The sequence below is a fragment of the Sinohyriopsis cumingii genome, chromosome 10 (genome assembly GCF_028554795.1).
Source record: "Sinohyriopsis cumingii isolate HCF-2022 chromosome 10, ASM2855479v2, whole genome shotgun sequence".
Lineage (NCBI taxonomy): Eukaryota > Metazoa > Mollusca > Bivalvia > Unionida > Unionidae > Sinohyriopsis > Sinohyriopsis cumingii.
In genome coordinates, this window is record NC_142970.1 from 48,946,748 (window position 1) to 48,954,673 (window position 7,926).

Below are 7,926 nucleotides of genomic sequence, written 5' to 3' on the forward strand. Positions count from 1 at the left end.
TTCTATCATTATGTTCGTAATTAAATATTAGTCGTGGATACACCAACATAAATTAGATATTGTGATGTTATGTTCGTAATTGACCTATCGCCAGATGTATATTTAATGTATGAAGGAAGTGATTTCACTTAAGGTTGTAAAACACTATCAATAAATTTGGATAGGTTTTCAGTATATGAATTACAACCTGATATAATGGGTCGTCCTTGAAAATTTAAAGGTACATTATGGTCAGGATTTTTACGACTTTTGGGTAATATATAGAACTGAGGTGTACGTATGTTAAGAGGGATAGTATCAAATTCCTCATATACATAATTATTATTTTTGAGGTGTACGTATGTTAAGAGAGAAAGTATCAAATTCCTCACATACTGAATTATTATTTTTTGCGATCTCATTAATGCATGTTGAAATATTTTATTTAATTTCTAATTGACGTTCAACTTCTTTAATATAATCATCTTGATTCACAATAATAATAGTGTTTGACTTATCATCCTTTTTAATCACTATACTGTTGTCATTCATTAGATTATATACAGACTTAATTTCGTCCTTATAAATATTACTGTGATATTGTTTTAATTTAGTTAATATCTCTTGAGTGATCGCGTATATCTATCTATCTATCTATCTATCTATCTATCTATCTATCTATATATATATATATATATATATATATATATATATATATATATATATGAATCACATAAAGGATGACTTGATTGTGTCATAAAAAGGTTATTTGGGTGACAAGCTTTGGGATGATTTTTCCAACCACTCTGGGGCGACTTCTCCAGATACGTGGGGGCGAGTTCTCCGCATACCGACGTAACTTAGAGAAGTGCAAGGGATGGATAAATGCTCTCGCTTTCTGTCTCTGTCTCAGTGTTGTTTCATATGGCAAATATTGCTCACCAATATCGTCTGTATATCATTTAATGTTACCACGCACGCCATTTTCACAGAATGTTTGTCGGAGGTTAAGACGTTGTCAAGTCACGTGTTCGGTAGGCGGAGCGATCTACCTTCTGGCGTAAGGTCAATTAAAATAAAGTCGTGGAAAATACAACATAGATAGGTCAGATGTTGGTTTTCGAATAGTTCTAGATGACTTAACTTATTATATATATATATATATATATATATATATATATATATATATATATATATATTGTATCTGTGCTCTCTAATATAAACAAACATGAGAAATGTGCATCTAAAAGTTGCGTTAACTAGCTATTTAAAAAATATATTCGCCCGATGTGGGGCTCGAAGCCACGACCCCGGGATTAAGAGTCCCGTGCTCTACCGACTGAGCTAACCGGGCTGACGTCGATAACAGTTATTGCTTTTTCTTCTCAAGTTACATCGTATACTTATTGCGCATTAGTGAACCAATTCAGAAAAGAGATCCAATGAGTTTTACTATTTCCACAGGGAAGCAAAATACAAACTTATTTTTTCCCTGCACTTTTATCACCGTTCCCTATGATTATTTCACAAATAATTGAAACACATAATTTATAGTTGTATCATTAAGACTGAGAAGCTTTCCTTTGTTATATGTTGTTACTTAGGTGCCCGTGTTATATGTATTTGCTTACGTACCTATTTATGTCATTATGTTCTCTAATATAAAGTGTTGTATTGTGTTTGTGCTCTCTAACATAAAGTATTGTATTGGGTATGTGCTCTCTAATATAATGTATTGTGGTGTGTATGTGCTCTCTAATATATTTTATTGTGCTGTGTATGTACTGTCTAATATAATGTAGAGCATTGTGTATGTGCTCTCTAATATGAAGTATTGTATTGGTTATGTGCTCTCTAATAAAATGTATTGTATTGTGTATGTGCTCTCTAATGTTATATGTATTTGCTTACGTACCTATTTATGTCATTATGTTCTCTAATATAAAGTGTTGTATTGTGTATGTGCTCTCTAAGATAATGTATTGTATTGGGTATGTGCTATCTAATTAAAAGTATTGTATTGTGTATGTGCTCTCTAATATAATGTATTGTATTGGGTATGTGCTCTCTAATAAAAAGTGTTGCATTGTGTATGTGTTCTCGAATATAATGTATTGTGGTGTGTATGTGCTCTCTAATATATTTTATTGTGCTGTGTATGTGCTCTCTAATATAAAGTAGAGTATTGTGTATGTGCTCTCTAATATGAAGTATTATATTGTGTATGTGCTCTCTAATATAAAGTATTGTGCTGTGTATGTGATCTTTAATATATAAAAAAAATGAGAAATGTGCATGTAAACTTGCATTTACTATGGAAGATTCTTGATATTTAAAAATAAATGTTCGCCCGATGTGGGGCTCGAACCCACGACCCCGGGATTAAGAGTCCCGTGCTCTACCGACTGAGCTAACCGGGCTGATATCGATATGATTTAGTGCTTTTTCTCCCCATGTTACATCGTATATTTATCGCCCATCGCCAATTCGGAAAAGATATATATATATATAACGTATTGTGTTGCGTATGTGCTCTCTAATATAAAGTATTGTATTGTGTATTTGCTCTCTAATATAAAGTATTGTATTGTGTATTTGCTCTCTCATATAAAGTATTGTATTGTGTATGTGCTCTGTAATATAAAGGATTGTATTGTGTATGTGCTCTCTAATATAAACAAACATGAGAAATGTGCATCTAAAAGTTGCGTAGACTAGCAGGATTCTAGCGATTTAAACATAAAAAGATCGCCAGATGTGGGGCTCGATTAAATGTCCCGTGCTCTATCGACTGAGCTAACCTGTCAGCTATTGACATCTAATTTATCATCCCGTGGTCTAGGACGTCTTATGTTATCTACATATATAGTAACGATTAGTAACCTGTCTACTAATTCAAAACATGTTTCCCACTTTAGGTGTGTGTGTGTGTGTGTGTGTGTGTGTGTGTGTGTGACACGTTTGGTTCAGATAGCTTAGATGTTTCTTTGAGCTTGCCTTTATAGTTTTCCTGTTATCTATGCTCTTTAGTACACTGATTTTACTTAATTTTATTTTAATGTACTGAATCTAAAAGCCGTCTTGACTTTGCCAGTTATAATCTGATCTGGATTTTTGAGTAATCATTGTCATACTTAAAAATGTAACAACTTTATAGTCAAAGCTAAATAAATTGTGCGTACGTTGTGTGTCTCTCAAACAGTCAGACCTTTTTCCTGTGATACGATGGGTTACACGTTGGAAATTTGAATGTTGTGTTCATTCTGTATTGGAATAGTAAACAAAGTTTTTATCATCACCTTAAAAGTCAGTCTCTTTTAAGTCTGTATTCAAATATATCAAACTCTCTAAAAGCAGACAAGCAATCAGGTTTTAAGATAGGTTTATGACTTGTCGGACTATTGGCCAAAGTACCTCAAATATCTAAACCGCATCTAAGCTGAGTTCTACTGAAAGCAATATAGACCATGATATATCCTCGCATGATACGCTGGCAAAAGTTATGAAGTTTATTGTACTGATGAAGCCTAAAAAGCTGCATCAACAGAGATTTGTTGCTCAATTACGCTACGACAGATCTGGGTCTGTGCAAATTAAAGTTCGACCCGACTTATATGCTAGTATATACGGTAGTTGATAGTCGTTTAATTATTCATTCCCGTAGACATGGGGGAGATGTTTTCCAAGATGTACATTTCTTTGTAATGTTATCATGGGTTGTTCAGAGTATTAGACAGTATATAAAAAAATGTCTGGCAATATCCGGAAGTGATCACTGCTGACTTCTACGATGCTTAACCTTTGTTTGTTTCTCATCATATGTGTCGCCATTATTTATATTATTGGAATCTCAGATGTTATTTGTGTCAATAAGCTTCTGGTGCTACATTGTCGCCCATTTCAAGCCGTAGGAGATAATCTATACCATTAGCACACAGTTCTGCAATCGTATCCCTAGTACATGCCGAAGGATATAATTTACACCATAAATATAACATTATGCAACCTTATCTCCACTGCATGTGATATGAGGTAATCTACACAAATAAAACATAATTCTGCAATTGTATCCACGTCACATGTCATAGGAGACATGATAATTTATTTTAAGTCTTGAACATTTATGACTCCCCGTTATCGACCACGCACGTGGTTATTGTTAGTTCTCACATCTGCGGGATCTGTTGTTTCGTTAAGTCATGGACCATTTAGAGTATATCTTAAATCGTGTAATCGACGATAAGGTGAGTATTTATCCTCATCTTAAATAAAAATCGCTACCCAATAACCAATGTTGATTAAATTCAGATATCCGCTGTCCTACGAGAAGATCGGACGACGACCGCTTATGGGTTATGTACTAGTGACCTTTGAAATAGCAAATGGAAATGCAGCTTTCAAAAATCTCACAATTTATATATATATATATATATATATATATATATATATATATATATATATATATATATCTGAAAACAACTGAATAGGTCATGTTCATTTCACTTAAATCGTATATTACCTACATGTATACTAATGAATATGATGGGATGATTGAATGGGGTATTTCAGCACACGATAGGCTATAAATGGCGGCCAGTATTAATGGTGGAGGAAGAACCCGAGAAAACCCCGGAAAGAATCACCGACCCACGAGAAGCTACTGGCAAGCTTTCTCACATACCCACATTGGCTGAATCGGAGAATCGAACCCACGCAGACAGAGGGAGGTGAGATAGCAGTGATTCATAACGGAGAGCACTTTAGACCACTCTGCCACTCAGCCCCCACCCCCAATTACATACATACATAGATACATACATACATACATACTTACATACATACATACATACTCTATGACGAAGAAATTAATATATTTTGTATGAAATAAAAGTGAACTATAATTGAATAATCTCTCGCCTGGCACCAACATAAAACTTCATATCATCTAAACTCGCCTCCCATTTTAACATTTGTGTATTTTCTCCAGTAGATTGTCGTAAATTACGGCGATAACAACAATACCTGACAGCATCAGGATATTCGAAGTCAAGGTTAGTTGTATTTCTCACCTGGATGACACGGATAGCAAGTTTGGAACATAGTATGAAATGACAAGTGTTCACTTGTCCACCACATGACACTCATTGTTAGTCAGGTACAATCATCACCACATATCATTTTAACGCGAAGGAACATCAGCATAATTTCAGATTTTAGCGAAATCCAACTATCACTTTAAGTATTATATAACATTTGCTCGTCTTTTATACAAACTGAGGCGTATACAAAGTAAAACTCATTTAGATGAATGCAACATTACTTTTGAGAAATAAATAGTGGCATTTAAGGAAAAAGAAATAGTACTCTTTCATGCCCCCCTCCCCCTTACCCACAGTGCCTCCGCAATTTGTCTCATCCACTTATAATTAAATGCAGATGACTGTTGTTTCCTTATTTCAAATCTCCAACATTTGTAGAGTTTATGTTGTCGTACGCTATATGCTTCACAAATCCCACGTAATATTAATAATTATCGGAATGGTTTTATTTCAACTCGTCGCGTGTCTATTATGCTTTGGTCTCCGATAAAAATACTAGTGAGTTGATGGGTCTCGGAAAGTGACACAGATAACCATTTAGCAAAGCCATGGTAGGAGGACTATGTTGCTATGAAACGGGATTTAAATCTTTTAAGGAATGAAAGCCACGTCTACATTGGGGACATTTTGTCCGACTTAATGAAGGGAAACGAGGCAATAGATGTATGTCCTGATCGGCATAGAGATATTTCCCGCGACAGATGACGGTTGCGATATCTAACTAGAGCTATAGGCATTCTCGTAAATAAGAATACTTTGAAAGATTTGGAGATTTATGGCATGTTTCTTTTTTATTTATTAATTATGCTGCATTCCTTAAGAAAGTGAAGTATGCAAATTTAGTTCCAGAAGATAAATCTTGGCACGTTTAGTGTATGTTTAAATGACATCATTACAAAATGGATAGTTAGTGCATCTAGATGGAACAGGTATTTGTGTATGTCCTTTAATGAATCATAGACTTTAAAGTTATACTGTTTTTGAATTTCTAGTGAGAATGTGCACCTTCTGTAAATTCTGCTAACTAAAATGATATCAACCTACAGTAGATACCATCCTTGAATACGTATAATAAAGTTCGACATGTGTCTTTTGTTGAAGATAACTACATCTCAAGATACTCTGTCACGAATACAAGATAATGGGAGAATATACTAGTTTTGAACAAGTGTCTATTATAGTTAGTGGTTAGAGCGTCCGCCTCGGATACGGAGGTAGCGGGTTCATACCAAAGACTTATACAAAGGTACTAAAATCTGCCTCGCTAGGCGCTCAGCATTAAGAGGCTAGTGTTAGGACTGGTCGGCCTATTGTCAGGATAATGTGAATGGGTGGGACATCATGCTACATGTTTGGAGCTTGATGTTCCAGTGCTAGACATTATTATAAACTGCCACACTGCAGACATCGTAGCGATATAACTGCACAATTGTTAAAGCTATGTTAAAAACGAAACACATACACACACACACACAAGTGAAATAACCAAAGTTGTGTATTACATAAACAAATATATGCTTACTCGTATATATAGATTGGACGCAATAATTTCTTTTTATGTAAAGCGAAAAAAAATGCCAAGATATATTAAAGCTAAATTCAGATAGGGAAGGAAGAGTAGCCGCAGTCAGTTGTTTCTGTTACAGAGGTTGGTGTAGTGCCTAACGAAAGAATTGCTTCTTCAACAATGACGTATTATTTATGACGGTATAGTCTTTAAACGTTGAACGCTGATTTGAAAGAACAATACGCAACTAAAATTGTCTTACCTTATTTGACCGTCAGTCTTCGACCAATTAGAGAGATAAGGCTCTAATGTGTTAACAGGAGATTGATATTTTTTCGATTAATTAGAGCTTCGATTAATTAGAGCTATAAGGCTCTAATGTGCTAAAATTAGACTGATCATTTTTGTTCCACAACCATACGATAGATACAGTCAGAAACATATTGCGATTCCACAATCGTACATTACTGGATCGCTTCCAGGTGGTTTGTCAAGTGCACGTTGTTTTTATCAGCTGTGCATTGGAATTCATGCGTGGTCATTGGTGGTCGAGTGATCTAAGGCACTCGCCTTTATATATCATTCAAACATCTCACCTCCCTCTGCGCGAATTGAAGTCTCAGCTCGACTAACGTGACTGAGAAAGATTACAAAGAGTTTCACATTGGTCGGTGGTTCTTCCTGGTTTCTTCCGCCACCAAACATACTGACCACCATGTACAGCCTATCATGTGCTAAAATGAGATTGATAATTATTGTTCCACAACCAAATGATAGATACAGTGAGAAACATATTGTGATTCAACAATCGTACATTACCGGACCTCTTCCAGGTGGTTTGTCACGTGCACTTTGTTTGTATCAGCTGTGCATTGGAATTCATGCGTGGTCATTGGTGAAGCAAGTAGAAAGCCAGAAAAACGTATATTGCTTTTGCCTCTTTGTTGATATAAAGTTAAGGAGGTGATCCAAATGGTGATAAATTTAGCTACGTCACTTGTGGTGATTGAATAAAAGTTGTATTTAGGCGATTGTATTATATAAGTCCTAGTTAAGGTGATTCGGAAACAAGAATAAATCAGTTGACTTAGTACAAACTTTCTGGAACCCTCGATAAAGATTGCAATCATTAGGATCAAACTCTTCTCTCGTGCTCCGACAAAAGGCATGTATGATTCCCGTGCTCTTCTCAGCAGTTGAATTATTCAGTTTAGATAGTGTCTTTGAACACATAATGTTGATAAAAGTTATATTATCGAATGCGTTTATTACATTCATATCATATTATTATTAGTGCACGAGAATGCAAAGTACATAAAATCCAGATTGGAAAATCATATT

The 7,926-nt window shown here is 35.0% G+C and overlaps 2 non-coding genes across 2 annotated transcripts; both read right to left on the reverse strand.

The window, feature by feature from the left end:
- Window positions 1–1,260: 1,260 nt before the first annotated feature.
- On the reverse strand, window positions 1,261–1,333 carry Trnak-cuu (transfer RNA lysine (anticodon CUU)). Its single transcript has one exon. It is a non-coding gene; the product is annotated as a tRNA-Lys (tRNA).
- Window positions 1,334–2,326: 993 nt separating this feature from the next.
- On the reverse strand, window positions 2,327–2,399 carry Trnak-cuu (transfer RNA lysine (anticodon CUU)). Its single transcript has one exon. It is a non-coding gene; the product is annotated as a tRNA-Lys (tRNA).
- Between the last annotated feature and the right edge of the window lie 5,527 nt (window positions 2,400–7,926).